This window comes from Mustela nivalis (genome assembly GCF_964662115.1).
Source record: "Mustela nivalis genome assembly, chromosome: 3".
In the NCBI taxonomy this organism is placed as follows: Eukaryota; Metazoa; Chordata; class Mammalia; order Carnivora; family Mustelidae; genus Mustela; species Mustela nivalis.
This window is the reverse complement of record NC_139022.1, coordinates 52,113,516-52,133,943: the sequence shown is the minus strand read 5'-3', so window position 1 is coordinate 52,133,943 and position 20,428 is coordinate 52,113,516. Positions and strand designations below refer to the sequence as shown.

At 37.0% G+C, this 20,428-nt stretch overlaps 1 protein-coding gene across 2 annotated transcripts in view; it reads right to left on the bottom strand.

Annotated features, from left to right (window-relative positions):
• FBXL17 (F-box and leucine rich repeat protein 17) overlaps nt 1-20,428 on the bottom strand; it is a 503,519-nt gene that overhangs the window by 23,086 nt on the left and 460,005 nt on the right. The gene's annotated exons all lie outside the window — the stretch shown is intronic.

The following is a 20,428-nucleotide window of genomic DNA, read 5'->3' as shown; positions in this document are numbered from 1 at the left end:
ACGGAAGCACCATTTTGAGGTATGTTATAGTGCATGTGAATTTCTTTACCGACTGACATAATTTTTTCCATCTGTTCATGATCTGTAAAGTGTAAGACTATATAATATTTTTCACATTAGGCCCTCTTGGCACAGTTAGGAATTAAGAGTACATTATACATACAGTTGAACTTAATTGGTGCCATGCTAGAGTGCAGTAAAGGGAATGCGTTTGTTATGGTAAATTTCCTCACCATTATCAGAAGTCTTCCTTCTATTAACATATAAAATGAAGCCTGTCATCTGCAGACTATCAGTATCTCTAGTCCTCTTGACTGTTTAGCATTGTACCACTAAACTAAAGTGCAAATGCTTATCCCATAATCTACGATATGCACTACTTATCGCTGCTCCATTACCCCTCACCCTGTCAGAGCGACCAATTGGTGAAGGTGGCTCTTTGCTACGGTATCTGATTTGATAGACGTGCACACCTCTACATTTGTTGGGCAGAGAAACAGACTTCAACACCTCCAGCCAGAATAAGTTTATGGTGCATTGGTTTGTAAATGAGAACCCTGAAAACAATGCCACACATATTAAAAAGGAAAGAAATTGTTTGCTAATTATTTCCTCATTCTAAGATAGGATGCGTTGATTTCTGTGACATTAAAGGCGGATGATATTTTCCAATTGACTAGATTGATAAGAGCAGAGCGAATTACTCATGTAAATAAATGTTAACTCTTAGAGCTCACAGAAAAGAACTTGGCAAAATCTCTTTGCTAATTACCTCAGTAATTTTTTTCTTTTAACTAGGAAATTCATGCCCACGCATTCAAGTGTCAAGGCACTTCTAAGTAGCCAGACATTTAAGGTTTACAAAAACAACCATGAGCCCAGTGTTTTCCAGTGAACATGCTACAAAGGACAATTTTTTTTTTTCTCCTAGAAGTTCCTCATGCAATGAATTTGTTCATGCTGTCATCTTTACATGCTACCTCGACATTCGGGTTTCAAGGGAGTGGGAGCGGGATGGAGGGGGTGCTGCCAAAGGTTTGGTTGCTGAATGGTCTGAGTGGTATTTTGTGTGTGGAAGCTGTATTCGAGGTTAATCCCAGCAGTGCCCTTGCCCTAAGAAAACTGTTATATCTGGTATTGTCATAATCTTCACTAGTTATGATATCCCGAGGATCTCCTATAATAAATGAAGTAGAAGATACATAAAAGAAATTTCTTTCAATACAGAGTGCTCAAACTCTGATTTCAAAAGACGACAAAGGACAAGTTGCAGGATGGCCCCAGGTCAGTAGATTGTGTATTTTTATTTAGGTTTGGGGCTAGAACATGAAAGCCCTGCACCAGCCAGAAAAGGATAAAAACAAACCATCTGAGGATTTTTCAGAGGCTGCTTTATAAGCAAATGAAGAGTCAATAGCTATTGATTCTAACTGCTAAAAACTCTGGTGGTTAGTATTTCCCTCCCCCCACCCCTTCTTGTCCAGATGAAAATAAGCAGTAAATAAGACACCTGAAGATAAATCAGGGTATTCGGTCTTTGTTTTGACATAGTTCTATATACTGAAGTAAGAATTACACTTTGTCATTCCTTCGCTCCTTCAGTTGCTCAGCCAACACCTCATGAGTCCTCATACTAGAGCACTTTGGCCAATATCCATTGACCAACCCCGTGTTAGGCACTGGGCTAAAAATTTTAGGCATATTGTCTCATTTAATCCTCTCAGAAACCTTACAAAGTTTTATTATCATTTCCATTTTAAAGGTCAGGAAACTGAGTCACAGAAAGACTGAGTAACTTTCCCAGTCACAAGATACTAAGTGGGAGAGTGGATAATAAGCTGAGAATTGGCTCTCAGCCCTGTCACCTACCAGACGGACTGCGTTAGATGCCTGGGGCCTTCTACCACCATTCAGGACTTAAACATTACAGCTCATAGGTAGCCAAAGATTTACCCTGTGACCATAACCATGGGTCCAAGAGAATCTTTAAATTCCACAATCTATAGAGCAACTGACCTCTTTGTGACTACATCCTACCTTTGGATATTTTCTCATTGTTGTTCACAAGCTAGCTGTGAAACTTGTAATGTGGTCTAGTCTCTAATTCATGTCCAGCCTCACTACTTAGTTGATGTCTGATTCTGGGGTATTTCACTTTTCTGAGTCTCCGCTTCCTCATCTGGACAATGGGGATGTTGACTCTATGTCCTTACTTCTCAGGGTTGGTCTGAAGTTCAAATGACATAATACATGAAGGAACTTTGTCCTATATAAGTGTCATGATCTATGTGATATTTCCCTAAAGCATTCTACAGTGGTGCAGTTGATATGAAATGAAAAGACTCGAAAGGGTTTTGAAAATAAAATGCTCTGGGCAAATGAGAGCATTACAGAGGCACTTAGTCATTATGTCAGTGCTGGTTCCTGAACTGCCCACTCTCTATTGGTGAGCATGAACTCATGGACTGCATTTGGGACGATAGGGTTGTAAGTGTAATGTGTGATTACTACCTTCATTAGGACCTGTTGACACATTACAGTGATATTTACTGAGCCTTGAAGAGAGATAAATTATGCAAGACTAATTCCTAATCTCACTGCAATTTTAATATACTTTTTAATGTGTTAAGTACAGCAAAAAAAAGAAATTCTAAAAAGTTACACAAGTTAAAAAATGTGATTCAGTAACTTATATAGAGATCATGGATATACAGTCACCCACTAGAAGGCATTCCCATAGGCATACAGAGGAACTGAAAGCCATGAGCACATAGGTACTTAATTTTGACTAAGACATTCCATTTCTAGGAATCTGCCCCCAAAATACACTTTGAATAGTACAAAATTACATATATATGTAAGTCTATTCATTGAAGCAACCATTATTATTGCAAAATAATAGAAATGGCCTAAATACTCCCAAATAGGAGAATGGTTAAATGATGCTACACTCACAGAATACTACACAGCTGAAAAAAAAAAATGGACAGGGGAAGATCACTAGGAACTTCTAAATCATTCAGTGAAAAAGGTAAAGTACAAGGATTTATATGGTGTGCTAACACCATATAAAAGAGAATGTAATTAAAAAACACATACAGGGGCGCCTGGGTGGCTCAGTGGGTTAAGCCGCTGCCTTCGGCACAGGTCATGATCTCGGGGTCCTGGGATCGAGTCCCGCATCGAGCTCTCTGCTCAGCAGGGAGCCTGCTTCCCTCTCTCTCTCTCTGCCTGCCTCTCCATCTACTTGTGATTTCTCTCTGTCAAATAAATAAATAAAATCTTTTAAAAAAACCAAACACATACAAATCTGCTCCTTTGTGAAAAAGGAATATGGGAAATATAAACCAGATAATAGGGACTGTTTAACTACAGAGTGTTGTGGGGAAGGGGAGGGAAGAATGGGGCACGGAATGCGGGGGTTCAGGGGTCAGGAGAAAGGGGACACTTCCAGGAAGATCTCTTTGGATATAGCTTGACTGAGCATCACGGTAACATTTTACATACCTCCCAAAATAAAAAAAATTAAAACCAACAAGGATTTGGAGGAAAGAGAAGTAGAATACAAACAGTAACAAATGAAGCTAATTGTATTACAAATGAAGAGCATGACCCAGGCGAATAAAATAACCACACAGAAGGGGATGGGAATTAAGAATTAAGTCACTTTGGAAAACATTATTTCGGCAGGATATTGTAAGGTGAAACCCATAAAGAACTGTCAGCAAATACTGTACTCCAGTTACTAAATCTATTTCTCATAGGGGTATGAGTTAGCAATTCAGTAACTACTTTATGTGTAATCTAGGATTGTAAACAATGAGAGCTGGCCTTTTTACTCTTAGAGAAAGAAGTTATAAATAAGAAAAGAGTAGAGGTTTATAAAGATCCCAGTGTTACCTAATTGGAATCAGAGGTATTAGAATGAATTCGTGGTCATACATACATATGTATATATAACAGATATATGGATATCAATATAACTAATAAATATGATGTATGTGCACACAGGGCTTAGTATACAGACATATATTTCCTATCTTTTTCAGCTAAGAGAGTCTAGGAACAATGATGCTCCAGTAGCAGTGATCTACTAGTACCCAGATCTTGGTTTATAAATAATCATTCTTCAATAAAAAGAATTAGGGCTTCTTACAGAAATGGTTGATTCCTAGACTGGGGCAAAGAAAATACAAGATGAGTCTGAAACATTTTGTGATATCAGAAAAAAAGAAGTGCTTAAAAAAGAATGAGGGTGGGGCACCTGGGTGGCTCAGTGGGTTAAAGCCTCTGCCTTCGGCTCAGGTCATAATCCCAGGGTTCTGGGATGGAGCCCCACATCATGTTCTACGCTCAGCAGGGAGCCTGCTTCCTCCTCTCTCTCTCTCTCTCTCTCTGCTTGCCTCTCTGCCTACTTGTGATCCCTGTCAAATAAATAAATAAAATATTAAAAAAAAAAAAAAGAATGAGGGCATGTCAAAAGGACACAGGATCCAATCAGAAGAAGGTACCAGTGGCCACAGCTGGAACAATTTGAGCATCAAAATAAATAATGAGAGTATTGGGCTATACTTGAGAAAACTGAATAAGCATCTACAAGTCTATATGGTAGAGATACATAGATAGATGGATAGATAGGTAAGCTAGGAAGGACAACTCTTCCTTACAGAAAAATCCCAATTAATAAGTGAGGAGGGAATGGGGGAAATACAAAACAATTGTCAGGCAAAGACCACGGTAATAACTGCTGCAGGCCAAACCCACCAATGGATGCTAAAATCAGAAGAGACCCAGCAGCCACCACCTTAACCAAAAGACCAAGCAAGATTCACATCACCGGCAATAACACATAGAGATACCATGTACCCCCTGAGCACTTCTGCAGTATTCTTGCCAAGATAAATAATCTCCATCAATGCATGAGGAAACACCACACAAACCCAAACTGAGAAATATTCTACAGATCTAAAGGGTAGGGGTAATGGAATGTAAGAAAAGAATGGGCAAGTGTCACAGATAGGAGAAGATTAAGGAGACACCCCAACTGTGAGATCCTGGAATAGACAAAAGAATTAGGGGAAAAAAATTGGTGAAATTCAAATAAGATTTGGAACTTAGTTATCCCACTGTTTTCAATTTCCTGGTTTGATAATTATACTATGGTTATATGAACTGACAACATCAGAGGTAGCTAGGGGAACAGTATATGCGAACTGTCTACTATTTTTGCAACTTTTCTGTAATTCTAAAAGTATTTCATGACACCTGGCTGGCTCAACTGGTGAGGCATGTGACTCTTGATCTCCGAATTGTGAGTTTGAGCCCCATGCTGAATGTAGAGATTACTTAAAAAAAAAAAAAAAGTATTTCAAAACAAAGATTTAAAACACACAGATAAGTTAATAACAGATCACAAGTGAATGAACTAAGGAGAGAACTAAAATTTCCCAAGTGAAAGCAGGTATTACTTTCACAGTGAACAATCTGATATATAAATGTTACCACTAGAAATACATTTTTCTCTTCAGAGGAGGAAGATTAGTCATACGAGTGCATTAACAAGTGACCTGCAGCTGCCATTTTGTCCTTTCCAGTGCTATCCTCCGCTACGAATCTCTGTACCTGAAACACAATCAGAAGAAATGCCCTAGTGCTTGAAAGAACGAGGGTTAAAATTTAACAGTAGGATTAACATCTTTCATGTAATACTTGGATAAAAGCCATTGCAAAGAAATTTCTTGGCATGGGTACAAAGAGATAAATGTGAGAAGTGCTCTTTTTTGTAGAAGCCACAGAAGCTCCCAAAACAAAGACAGGACACTTGGAGACATCTGTTATGGTGTGATGGTCCCAGGGAAGGCTCCCTCCACCCTGCGGGGACCATGGCAGTGGTGCCTAGCCCTGGTGCTTCTGGGGAATCACAAGGGCCTAGAAAAAGTCCAAGTCCCACCCCTGGAGATTCTGATTCAGGAGAAGCGATGAAAGCTCCCTGGATCTTGGTGGGCAGGCAGGGCGGAAAACCCCTAGAACAGCCTCTGACTTGGGCAAAGTCAGTCGACTGAAAACAAAAGAACTCCTTGTTAAGGATCTGCAGAGCTATGTGTTCTGATATTTTAATACAACTTTATCTCTCAAACAGTAGTGACTTCTTGCATAGACTCCAATACTTTTTAATTTCTTTATTTCTAATTTATATCCTTTCCTTCCATTTTTATACATTACCATTATATTCCTCCTATTATTAGGTAGTAACTGGACAGTGACCATATTCTATTTTTAGTAAATATTTTTCTTTACTTCATTGCACTTACTTATATTTCTAATGCAGCACTTAACAGTGTTTGTTTCATATTAGAATTATCAAAATGCCTGTTTTCCTACTAGATTGTAAATTCTTGGAAGCAGCGAACATGGAGAATGCTTTTCTAGGACTTCTAAATCTCTGAAAATCAAGTGTCACTCATTTTTTACAGTTTCAATGAACTTTTTGGAAGTATAGCATGCATGCAGAAAATTGCACAAGTCCTAAGGGAACAATTTGATGGATTCTGACAAAGTTAACCCAGCTGTGAAACAGTATCTAGATTGAGAGACAGGGCAGGACCACACCGCGGAAGCTTGCTCATCCCCAACGCCAGTCACTACTATTCTGCCAAGGATAACCACTATCCTGACTTATAAACACATAGACGAGTATTCCTGTGTTTGAACTCCATATTCATAGAGTTAAACACGGTGCGTTCTCATTTCTGGTTTTTTCAGCTGTCCATCTACATTGTCGTGTGTACTGGTAGTCCGTTCATTCTCAATGCCCTCTAACATTCCATTCTACTGGCTATGAAGTATAATGCTACTGTAAACATGAACATACATGTGTGGACGTATGTTTTCCTTTCATCTAGGCAACTACTGAGGAGAGAGGTGGGATTTATGGGTTGTATGGTTAAATGTATGTTGAACTTCATAAACTGCCAAAATATTTTCCATCCAAAGTGGCTCCATGATTTACACTCCCACCAGTAATGTCTGAAGCTTTCAGGGTCTCTACGTCCTTGCCAATACTTGGTAATATCCGTCTCTCTGACTATAGGCATTCTGGTGTGGGTAAATTGCTACCTTATCGTGGGTCTTAATTTTCATTTTCATAAGCACTAATGATATTGTGCATCTTGTCATGGTGTCATGCATTGTTTTAAAATTCTAGCATAAAATTATGTGCTTTTATCCTTACAAGTACTCAGTAAATACCTATTAAATTAAATTGATAAACAAGGAAAGGCACGTAAGTTTTCTATTATTAAACTATATAGCAAATAATAGCTTTCTAGACAACAGATAATTTTCTACATAATTTGAGGGAAAGTACCAGTAAAATAAACTTAGTCTATCCTCTGGAGACATGAAAAAAAAGTTTCTTAAAATAAGAAAGTAAATTTAAAAGAATTACAGTTATAGAAAGCTTTCCAAATGCTCATTTATTTGTGGAATTTCAAAGACTGTGGAGTATGCTTTATATAGGAACTCTAAATCTCTGAAAATCAAGTGAAAAATAAATATAATACAAAAATTGCCCAACAACGGTGGATAACATTAGAGTGAAAACTTTGAATTATGGCAGGATTTTCAAGACACTGCACGTAGGGGCATTCATTTTACAGAACTCTGTTTACTGAGTTCAGAGTAGCAACAACGCAAGTCGTATCTGACAAAGGGAACAAGCTGGCTGTGGCCCTTGACCTTTCGGGGAGAAGACTCTTGCCCTATACATCCTGAAATGGAAACGCAACATTATTTATAGGCTGCACCTGTTTTCCTTCTTATGAGATAAACAGGTTGGTGGAAAAGTAAGAGTTCAAGTGAAGAATTTTTTTTAAAGGTCTTTAAATTCATCAGAATTTAAATCCTGTGTGATATGTATGTGCATCTTACATATCACAATTCATCCTTAAATTCATCAGAAGCAAGGGTAAGTGTTTTTTACCTTTTATGTTTTTCACATTTTTATTTTAATAGCAGGAAGACACGAATCTGACTGGGTAGGTAGAAACTATCTTTGAGTACATGACTTCTGAAAATGTAATAAACAAAAGGCATATTTAGAACTAACCTCCATGTAACAAGAATCCAATCCACTGCCCTGGTTTTCAGTGGTGCTATGTTTGGTAATAACCAGCCTTCTGAGTGGAATGTTAGGTGATAATCCTTTATTAAACTTTAGAATCCAAGATGAACAAGAAAAAAGCCTTACTACTCAACATTGGCTGAGAACCTTAAAGTTCCTGGTTCAATGATTCTTTTTTATTGTAGCCTACATACATACATATATTACTTATCAAAGAATTATCCATCTTTTTCAAAATACTGACATTATATTAGAGTTCCCCACTTTATGAGAAGTGAATGCCAGGCTTAAATATGTTGGTTCACAGATATGGAAAAGTACATTAGTGTTTCTGTCATATACCCGCCTTGTCCATCTTTCTGAGCTGTATTTTGCAGACCACCCTAAAGACATGGTGTGAGTTTCAAGCGGGCATCAGATACAAATATTTACGTGACCCAGTGCAGGACAGAGCAGGATATGACTGCAGCAACTACCTTCGAGAGGTACCAAGGCTGCTGACAACACGTGTTAATCAGACTGCCCAACCCACACTGTCAAAGTGTCTTGATATTGAAGGGAAGCACACCAAAGTAAGAGGGAAGAACACATGGGGATGTCAACAGAGTGAATATATGATCTCTTTCTTCTTTAAACAAGCACTAATTGAGTACCTACTATGCACCAGCTAGGAATAAAGAGATCAAATCCCTGCCCTTATGGGTCTTGTATTCTGCATACAAATAAGTACTTATTTTACATAATTTGTCAGGTGGTGATGAGGCTTTGGAGAAAAATTAAGCGAGGACCAGGGGTGAGAGTGCTACAATTTTAATTAGGGTGAACAGGGAAGGCCTCATGGAGAAAATGACATTTGAACAAAGATCTGAAGAGGTGGGGGAACAAGCCATACAGACATCTAAGGGAAAGGCATTATTACGTGTACAGAAAACTCAATGTCAAGGCCACGAGATAGGAAGGTTGCTGGCTTGTTTTCGAGTGAGCAAAAGAGCAAGACGGTGAGTGGTGGAGAGGAGACTGGGGAGAGTTAATGGAAAAGGGGGTGGTCAAAATCATCTCACAGATCATTTTAATGACACTGGCTTCCCCTCTAAATTAAATTAGAATCCACTGGAGAATCTGGGGCAGAGGAGTGATATGATCTAACTTAAACTTGCGAAGGACTTCTCTGGCTTCTGGGTTGAAGACAGACTGTAAGGAGGCAAGAGCAGAAACAAGGAGACCAAGAAGGGAGCCACGGCAATGATCTAGACAAGAAGTGATAGTGGCTTGGCCCAGGGCTATGCTATCAAAATGGGGAGGAGGAGTTGAATTAGGACTATTTTAGAGAGGACCAACAATACTGCTGATGGATTAGATGTGGAGTTAGAGAAAGAGAAGAGTCAAGGATGTTAAAAGAAATCTTTTTTTTGGCACTTAGATTTGAAAGAAATTTCCTGTGTAAGATTTCACATAGCTGCTCTCTGTGTCCTTGTGTGTCTCAGTGTCCTTGCGTGTCTCAGTGTCCTTGCATTAGTAGGAATATATTGTTTTCTTCACTGGGATATAAACTCTGAGAGGAGCAAAGACCACCTTTACTCATCTTTATATCATCACTGTGTAGCACAGCACCTTCACTTGTTAGTATTCAATATATGTTCATTTAAATATGTGCATCTTACATATCACAATTAAAAGCACCTAGGGGAAAAAACTCAGAAAGGGCTCTATGATGTCTGCAGGTATCTTTGGGGGGAGATTATAAGCAATAAATATTTTCCCTGTGTATTTCTGCATTTAAAAATTTTCAACACTAGGCATGCTTTGCTTCACAAAGGAAGTAAAAACCAGTTTTTAAAAAGGTGTACTGGACAGATTTCTGTATTTTATCAGAGTGAAGGGAAAAACTTAACATTTCTGACAGTAGGGTTTCTCTCTAACCTTGCTCCTCAAGGCAAACAAACACATTTCCTGGTGCCAAAATTCAATACCTAAAATCACGTGAAATCCTGTGAAAAAAAGCATAAAGCTATTTGGAAACTAAAGCCAAACATAAAAAGGTAACCTCACTTATTCCTCCTTAACTACAACCAGAACAACTGTAACTCAGGGGCTCTTTGCCCCGAGCATGGATTAGCTTAGATACTGGCAATAATTTTTGCTATGGACCTTTCTGCCATAAGAAGAGAAAAGGAAATAAAACCATGAAATTCAAAACATTTCAATTTGAGTTTTTAAAGCTTATTAAAGAACTAGATTCAGATTCAGAGAACACTAAACTTTCTATATTCTTTTTGTTTTCAAGGGAGAAGAAAGAATCCCAGTTCTGGATCTACTCGCCTGCAAGCTTGAACCATGCACACTAGTGCACACAATTACACATGCAGGGGGATGACAGTCACAGACCTGCAGATGTACACACATCATTCTTGGGCCCTAATTCACAGGTAGACTGACCTTGAAGCTACTGAAGGTTAAGCTTCAGGGTCCATCATTTATAGGGACCTTCATAAAGGCCTGGATCACAGAAATGTATTCACGGGGTAATGTATTTTCATAAAATTTGTAAAGAAACAGGATGCTTGTCTCTTCGTTTCTTAAAGAGAGACCTCAAATTGTTTAAACCCCAGGCCGTGAAAAATTCTGAATTTGTCCCTGATCCAACTAAGAATATTCTGATTCAGTGGCTTTGGGGGTGGATACCAGGGGGTTTATATCTTTTTCCTTCTTTCTTTTTTTCATGTCACCAAGTGATTTTGATACACAGCCAGGTTTGGAAATCACTGATGAAGGACCACAGACTGATCAGTTTAATGAGTCCCTGACATCTAGGTAGTATTTCTTTCTGGAGCTCTGCCACCATTGATTGGGACATAAACCATACAACACTATGTAGTTTGGAAAAAGCTGACAATTGGCAACATTCACTTCCACATTGCAGTGATGAATCACATAACCCTCTGTGCCGAGTAATTAACTATCCATTTGTATGTACTGGCTGTAGCGATATAGTTCTTTTCAACGAGGAAGGAAGGGAATTTGGACATAACATTAACAGTTGTTAATACCAAGCAAATAGAGTAAATTGGATTTATTAAAAAGAGTATGTGTGTGGATTTTTTCCCTAGGAGTTGATATAATTTGTCTAGCTTTCTAATTATAGCTGGGACAGAAAATGGCTGAACCCAAAGACCTCTCACGGTATCTAATAAACTTTCACTTACAGGGAGAATATTTCTTGGGTTGGAGAATGACAAATAATTTACTAAGCTTTTCCTGAAAGATAGCTAAAGGTGTTTCACCTATATCTAGCTGATGAATTAGCTTTAGCTAATCACCAGTGTCATGAGACAGGGAAGAAGCAGCCTGTAATTACTTTGAAAGGAATGAAGGAACAGATCTGATAAAGGAACTAAATCCGCTAATTCCTCTAGGGGCATACTGAGTGCGAGAGAAGCTTACCTTACTGCCAGTTTAAAGGGAGGCAAAGATAGAGGGCCTGGGTGGTTTTCACCTGCCCGACTTGCAGCCCCACTTTCTGGTAACAAACCCTTAATTTTCCTTTCTAAAGGTGCAGTAGAGAGGCTGTCATCAAAGGTTCTCTCCCTTCTCCAAGATGTGGGTGGGCATGGGACCCAAGTCCATCTAAGCAAACTCACTCCCCAATATCTGAATTCCGCCCAGAATGATGTCAGAAGAAAAACACTGGAGACAACCACCTGGGGGAGGTTCCCAAAAGAGACTGTCCTTAGTCCCAGCCACCTAGAGATCCCATGTTCTTGTCTTTCTCACAGCCCCATTTATATTTTCATTCTTGGAGTGACCCCATCTTCTTCCAAAAATTTCTTTGCTTTTTTGGGTTTTGTTTTCACTGAAAGTGCCTCAGTTGGTTTCTGTAACTTGCAACCAAAGAATCTTAACTAATAGAGAAAACTACACACACGGTAACTGTTATTTTCTACAAAAACAGAAAGTCCAAATGGATTCTCAACAATGCCCAGCTGAAAGAGTCACACCAGCAGAAAATATAAATATGGTTCAGTAAGTAAATATTTGTTTTGTCAGTGGATGTTCCTGACATACCTGTACTTATTCTTCAACAGTCAAATTAAAATAATTTTATTCAGTTCCATGGTATCTTTTTAAATTTTTCAAATAGTAACTCTATTGACTACATAAAAATGGCACAACTTATTGTAAAAGTTAAATCAATAAAGGAAAGTACAATAAAGCTTTAAAATTATCCCAAATCCCATTGTCCAGAAAAGCCATCACTAATACTTGGTAAGCATTCTTCCAGCACCTTCCACATACAGACAGCACAAAAGAAAGAGAAAAAATAATATTGGAAATCTTGTATATAATTACATGTGTTTTTAAAAAAAGTATTTAACTTGTTTTTACTTGAATTTATCCAAAAAAAGAAAATTGAATTGAAAAAGGATCACAAAACTCAGTTAAGTATTTCTTTCCTAAACAAGGTAGTTTTTCAAAAAGTCTACATAAATTTTAAAAATTTGTGGGGAGGCCTGGATGGCTCATTTGGTTAAGCATCTGACTTTGGCTCAGGTCATGGTTGCAGGGTCCTGGGATGGAGCCCTGCATTGTGATCACACTCACTGGGGAGTCTGCTTCTCCCTCTGCCCTTCCCTCAGCTCAAGCTCTCTCTCTCTCTCTCTCTAAAATAAACAAAATCTTAAAAAGAAAAAAGAAGAAAAATTATGAAAATCTTTAAGAATATGGAATTATCTATACTTTAGCTCAGACAGAATTCACTGACTCCCTTCTAGAAAAATTAAGAAAAAAAAAAAAAGAAGAAGAAAACTGGCAAGCATTTCTCCTTCTTCCTTTCATATTCTTCAGCTATATATTTTTACACTGTCAGGTTTCAATGTTCCCACCTGCTTTTGTAACCACAATTGTCATGGTTGTTTTGCTCTGGTTCTATACTAAGTGGACAAAACACAATGAATTTCTTCATCATTTTTCTTTTTTCATTTCTGAGGTCTTTTTTCAACTAAACTTTTGGAAGGCTAGACACAATCTTTAAGTAGTGTTTTGTTTGTCTGGTTGTTTGTTTGTTTTTGTGTTTGTTTTTAAGGAAAGATTCATCATATATCCCCTAAATTTTGAATGCTAGAGAAAGACTGTTATGCTTATGTTTAAGGAACAACATGGGCTAAATATTAAATTTGGGGTCATACTTATTTTTTATCTTCAGATGCTTCAGTTTTGCTGTGGAGAAACTTAAGTCCAACCCGATTTCTTCCCCTTCATATGTATCTTGCTTTAATATCTGGAAGCTGTATGATTCTTCTTTTATCTCTTAGGATCAATATCTTTATCAGACTAAGTCTTTGTTATTCTGCAGTAATTTACTTTTCTGGAACATGGCAAATGCTTCTGATTGTTGTAGATTCAGAACTCTCTAGATGCAGGATCCATGTGTTTCACTGTTGTTCTGTTGGCCTCACTTCCCCCCACCCCCACCCTTTGCAAATGATGTCTTCAAATAAAATGCTAGGAATAGATGCTGTAAATGATCCTATATTTGTTCTTTTCAAATTCTTCTACTTAAATTAGCCAAGGATGGCTATCTGTTGGGAATATGGGGAGGTGAGTAAAAAGCTGGAGCTAACTGAGAATCATGGTGTCCAGTATCTTCATTACAAGTCTGTTATTTCCTTTATCCTGACACACCTGTTCTCTCAGATTTCTATGTTCAAGACGTTATGTGTTACTAATAACAAAACTGAGCCATTTTGTGCTGAATTCTGGTACCTTCTGCTTCTCTCCCTCTTTTTCCCATTTTGTTTCTGCCAGTCTCCTCAATTCTGAAGGAAGGTGGCAGAGATGGCTCATTAACATGGTTTCTGCTTTCATGACTGACCTCTTCTCCGACATTTTGGAATGTAAAACTGGGACTCTACACGGGCATAGGGATTCGTGGCTCAAATGAAAGAATTGAATTGCTGGCTGTGCACTTCTGAATGGTGATACCTATTTCATGTTAATCGTAAGTATCCCCCAAGATTTTTTTTTAAGATTTATTTTGTTTTGAGAGAGAGAGAGAGACAGAGAGAGTGAGCAGGGGAAGAGGCAAAGGGAGAGAGTGAATCCTCAAGCAGACTCCGTGCTGAGTGTGGAGCCTACAATGGGACTCGATCAGAGGACCCCGAGATCATGACCTGAATTAAAACCTGAACCGCCCAGTGTACCCCTCCCCCCAAGATTTTTTAAAAGAATTATGACATTAGAATTAATAGTGTTGACAAATACCAAATTATGTAGAGAATTCTTGAACTGTCGGCTAATTTGACTAATATTTATTGGAGGCTTACCACATGCAAAATAACGGGGGTAAAAATATGAGTAAAACAAAGTCCTTGTCTTTGTTTTCAATGTGATTAGGGAGAATAAATTAAATAGAAGATATTTATATTATTATGACTATGTAAATACTGTTCATTACTGAGCCAAGTGGCATACTATGACCAAGCTTCATTTCTTAATTTTTATCTTGAGTTTATATTTGCCATATATTTTGTTTACTTTTTGTGTATTATCATTCTTTAAATTTTCCTACAGCTAGTTCAAATCCCTATCCATATTTTTTCAAAAGCTCAAAAAATAAATCAACTGATTAGTTTACATTACCCAACCATATCATCCTGTCTCCGTGCCCCCTCTTCTGAAGTCCTCTAAACTCCTACTTGTGGCTAAGCTGCAGGCTATTAGGGATAAGTACAAAATCATTCTAAGATTTCCCCTTTCAGCTCTCCTGTGGGTCCCATGCCTTCTCCTTACCATTGTTTATTCATTTTTGTGATGAAACACATCTTCTAAAGGGTTAATGGGAGATAAAATTTCAGCCCTTACATGTCTAAAAGCATCTTTATTTTACTCTCATAATTAATTAATAGTAGGGCATTGCATAGAATTCTAGATTGAAAACCATTTCTCCTTAGTTTTGAAGGCACTGCTTCATCATTTTCTAGCTTCCCATATTGATTTTTCCCCAGTGTCATCGAGATTTAATTGATATAGAACATTGTGTAAATTTGAAGTACACAATGTATTGACTTTATATACTTACATATTGTAAAATGATTACTATCCATATTGCTTTTTATTTTTAATTAATTTTTTATTTTTTATAAACATATATTTTTATCCCCAGGGGTACAGGTCTGTGAATCACCAGGTTTACACACTTCACAGCACTCACCCAAGCACATACCCTCCCCAATGTCCATAATCCCACCCCCTTCTCCCAAACCCCCTCCCCCCAGCAACCCTCTTTTTGTTTTGTGAGATTAAGAGTCACTTATGGTTTGTCTCCCTCCCAATCCCATCTTGTTTCATTGATTCTTCTCCTACCCACTTAAGCCCCCATGTTGCATCACCACTTCCTCATATCAGGGAGATCATATGATAGTTGTCTTTCTCTGCTTGACTTATTTCGCTAAGCATGATACGCTCTAGTTCCATCCATGTTGTTGCAAATGGCAAGATTTCATTTCTTTTGATGGCTGCATAGTATTCCATTGTGTATATATACCACATCTTCTTGATCCATTCATCTGTTGATGGACATCTAGGTTCTTTCCATAGTTTGGCTATTGTGGACATTGCTGCTATAAACATTCGGGTGCACGTGCCCCTTTGGATCACTACGTTTGTATCTTTAGGGTAAATACCCAATAGTACAATTGCTGGGTCATAGGGCAGTTCTATTTTCAACATTTTGAGGAACCTCCATGTTGTTTTCCAGAGTGGCTGCACCAGCTTGCATTCCCACCAACAGTGTAGGAGGGTTCCCCTTTCTCCTCATCCTCGCCAGCATCTGTCATTTCCTGACTTGTTCATTTTAGCCATTCTGACTGGTGTGAGGTGATATCTCATTGTGGTTTTGATTTGTATTTCCCTGATGCCGAGTGATATGGAGCACTTTTTCATGTGTCTTTTGGCCATCTGGATGTCTTCTTTGCAGAAATGTCTGCTCATGTCCTCTGCCCATTTCTTGATTGGATTATTTGTTCTCTGGGTGTTGAGTTTGCTAAGTTCTTTATAGATTCTGGACACTAGTCCTTTATCTGATATGTCGTTTGCAAATATCTTCTCCCATTCTGTCAGTTGTCTTTTGATTTTGTTAACTGTTTCCTTTGCTGTGCAAAAGCTTTTGATCTTGATGAAGTCCCAATAGTTCATTTTTTCCCTTGCTTCCCTTGCCTTTTGCGTTGTTCCAAGGAAGATGTTGCTGCGGCAGAGGTCGAAGAGGTTGCTGCCTGTGTTCTCCTCAAGGATTTTGATGGATTCCTTTCGCACATTGAGGTCCTTCATCCATTTTGAGTCTATTTTTGTGTGTGGTGTAAGGAAGTGGTCCAATTTCATTTTTCTGCATGTGGCTGTCCAATTTTCCCAGCACCATATTGCTTTTAAGATATTTGGAATCACCCTATTTTCTGTAGCATGGATCCGATCTTCTTTGTTAGGAAAAATTTAAAATTTTCTTTTCATCCTTCACAATCTAAAATTTCAAGATAGATCATCTTTATTTGCCTTCAGGTAGATCTACTTTCATACAAGGTGCTGGGTATTTGGTGGACCCATTCAATCTGGAAACCCATGTCCTTCTTTCTTTCACAGCAGCCTCTTCTTTTTAAGGATGGAATTTTTTTTTTCTGAAAATAGTACTTACAGTTTTTAATGTTTTCTTCTGCAATCTGCATTGTCACTGTTTCCTCATAACTTGATTTTTCAGTTTGTTTTTTCTTTTATGTTGGATGCTTTTCTCAGAAGGCTTGTCACCTAAGGATCTTTGACCATATCACTTGAGGTTTCTTTATTATTATTATTATTTTATTTTTTATTAACATATAATGTATTATTATCTTTGGGGTACAGGTCTATGTCACTTGAGGTTTCTAGAGTATCTGATGCCTCTGAGGACTAAGACTTGCTGGGGATCTGTAGGCCAATAAACTCACCTGTTATGGAGTCCCTCTCTCAAAGTATGTGGTCTATAAGTTCCTCTGCTTTTGTAAAGATAGTTAGCACTCTTTATGTCTGATTTCTAAAAATGTGTTGACATCTCTCATCCTTTCTTACCTCCTTTCCTATTTTCTTTGCCTTAAAAAAATCCCTTTAACATCATTTTTGCAAGATTTTATGATACGAAAAGATTAATGCATGTGGACTGTTGGCAATTTTAATTGGTGAGAAAGAGCATGGGAAATGCATGGTCTTTCCTAAGTGTTCCCAGTTTTAGGTGTTCATTAAAAATTGCTTCCTTTGAGCTTGAGTGAAATGTATCATTAAAGGAAAGGTCAGTCTCTTTACATATGTATATGTTACAGACCCAGTCTATTAAAGGCAGAGTAAAAGAAGGACATCAAGGGTGACCAGTATACCCTGGAAATGTAAGTAAACTTAATAATTAAATAATATCTTTTTAGTTATTCCTGGCTCCTGAACTATTATTCTCCTCTGTATTTTATATTACTCTCCTCTATATTTAGGCTAATCTATATGGGTAATAGACTGTTACTTGAGATAACAGTCTCTTACCATATTTTATTTTACTTTATTTTATCAAGTAAATACTTTATTTTATCAAGTAGAATACAGTATTTACCATTGAGTTAAACAACATTTGAAATTAAATCCCAGATGCTTGAAAATTCTCCGTATATTCTCAAGGAATAGTTTCTTCATAATAATATATTCTTCATAATATATTTGAAACACTTTTTCTGATTTCATCAATACCTTAATACATGAAATATTTTTATTTTAAGATGTTTGAAAACACACAAGCAAATACCTGGTATTTTATGCAAGAGAATATTTTTAGTAAAGAGACTATTTTTGCTAAAATAAGTGTACTAATACTACTCGCTCAGTGCATCAGCTTGGTTAATTGTAACAAATCCTGTGTTTCCATTTGCTTCATTCGATCATCTATCCATAATATATGTAATAGTCATGAAATTCAATCAACTTTTTTTCAGGTTCAGAGAGACATGTCTTCAAGAAAATAGCCTATGACTGACATCTCCCTCAAATCAGCAATATCATAAATATTTATATATACAGTTATAAACAAACTATTACTAGTTTAAGAAATGCAATTTATGCTCAGTGATAAGAGCTTTGAAAGTTGAAAAGTAGAATTTAAACATTTCGGTTCTCTGGAATTTTATGCTTTCAACAAAAATAAATTGTTCTAACTAAAGAATATCAGATAATATAGTTCTCTATTTACTAATCATTACATTTATTTCCCTTTTTTTGGGTATGCATGCAGAATGTAGTAACTATTACATGGTTAAAAATTATTTGTGTGCACTGAATACATTACTTTAAGAACTGTTCATATGCCAAGATATTAAAGATCTTAAATAAAATTGCATCCCCCAAAGCTTCTGTTTTAAGGTCTTTTCACTTATTGAAGTTTCTTATAAAATCTACTGAATTTCAGGTAATGACCACTTTTTAAGATGAACCTTGTGAATTCAAGCAGAAAGTTGCACCCATAGAGGAGAACCAACAAAGTGCAATGTAGTTAGTTTCTAAAATGTATTTATTAGATGCTAAATAGAGTAAGCATCTCCAGAGAGAGAGTTACATCTCGGGGGATGAGAAGATTTGTAAAGCTATTATTATCTCATAATGAGGGTTTTATCTACACAAAATATTTTCAGTCATTACACTCAGAGTACATTTATCACATCCATGAACATAAGCTATATTTCAGACTATAATCAAGCAAAGTATATATTTCAATTGTTTTTATAAGATTCATATAATATCTGTAACTATTCTTCAGTATATTATGAATTTTATTAACTCAGATAAAGCACTGTCTCATTAATTTGGAATTGCAGGATAGAATGAGTTCCATATAAGTGAAATAAAAAAGTAGCAGACACCACTTTACAACAGATTCATATGAAGTTGCCATTTTTGTGGGTCAAAAATTATTAAATATGGAAATTTTACATAGATCAGTATTTACATACCAAATGATTCTTATTTTGACTATTTTAGAGATAAAGAGTTCTGGAAAGATTTACCTATTTCTTTATTTTTTTTTAAGTAGCATTTAATGTACCCAAACTTCCTTGATTATCATGATTTTATGCTACTCTAACAGGGAGTAGCATAGGGAGTTCAGAACTATAGAAGGGCTCTCGAGTAAGCCCAAATGTCTAATGGGCCATGTAGGTAAAGTAAATGAGCAAAGTTGCTTTCTTATATTATTTTGACATACTTAGTTTGCATATTACATACAGAAAGACTGCTTTCCTATTCCTTGTTTTGATGGAGACTCAGGTGTTAATTTAAACCACACTGTCAAAAAATCTACAACTTCAGTGTTGGTGAGACACTGGGGCTGAGTGGGGACTGTTAATATTGAAATACCCTCCCTAAAAAAGTGGAGGATTGGCAAAGTGGATACCACATGCACTGCAGTCAGTCTGAACTCCCAAGAGCTAATGCCTTTTAGGAGTGTAAATTCAGTGCTCCTAGATCTTCAAGCTTAAAGAGGGGCTTGAAATCAATTTTTTAAAATGTGAATCTGATACTTTAGTGTTAGCACCTGAAAACAAGAAATACTGTGTAGATCAACATAATGGGAGCTAAACAAAACATATCTGAGAGATCAGTATGGCCTATGTGAAATGTGAAATATTTGCTCTAACTGGTCTCACATTATGCTGGGTGGTTTTAAGTTCTTCTATGTATTTCTCTCTTCCTTCTTGTCATGGCTATTTTTAAGTGTCTCCTAAGATTGTTGGATGGCTTGAGAAATCAGATAATCTCACTTGTCACAACTATATACAAAGTTGAGACGAACAGGTTCTATAGAAGTAAAGGACAAGAGGTTTCTTTGAAAATAATTTATTTTTAATTTAATTTATTGATTCCCACATGACATCACAGTATGGGTTTTAACCAAATATTTACTGTTGATGCAGTACTAATACAACTGAAATGTCAGAGAGACAGGCAAGAAGAAGATTAGTTGCCATACATTTTTACCCTATTACAGCATCCCCCCTTTAGGGTAGGAGTTGCAGTTAAAATTGTTAACACTGTAAGTTTTCAAACAGCTAAATTAGGATTATCCTTCCGTACCTAAGCAAAAAACATGGGTAGCTCAGAGTCTATTTTCTTCGTTCCACAATGTAAAAAGCTATCTGAAGATGATGTACTCTTGAAAACCATCTAAAAATATCTTTTCATATTTTCTTCTCATCTGCTTTTATTTATTTTTTAAAAGTTCTTATTATGGAAATTTAAAAACAAAAGTAAGAGATT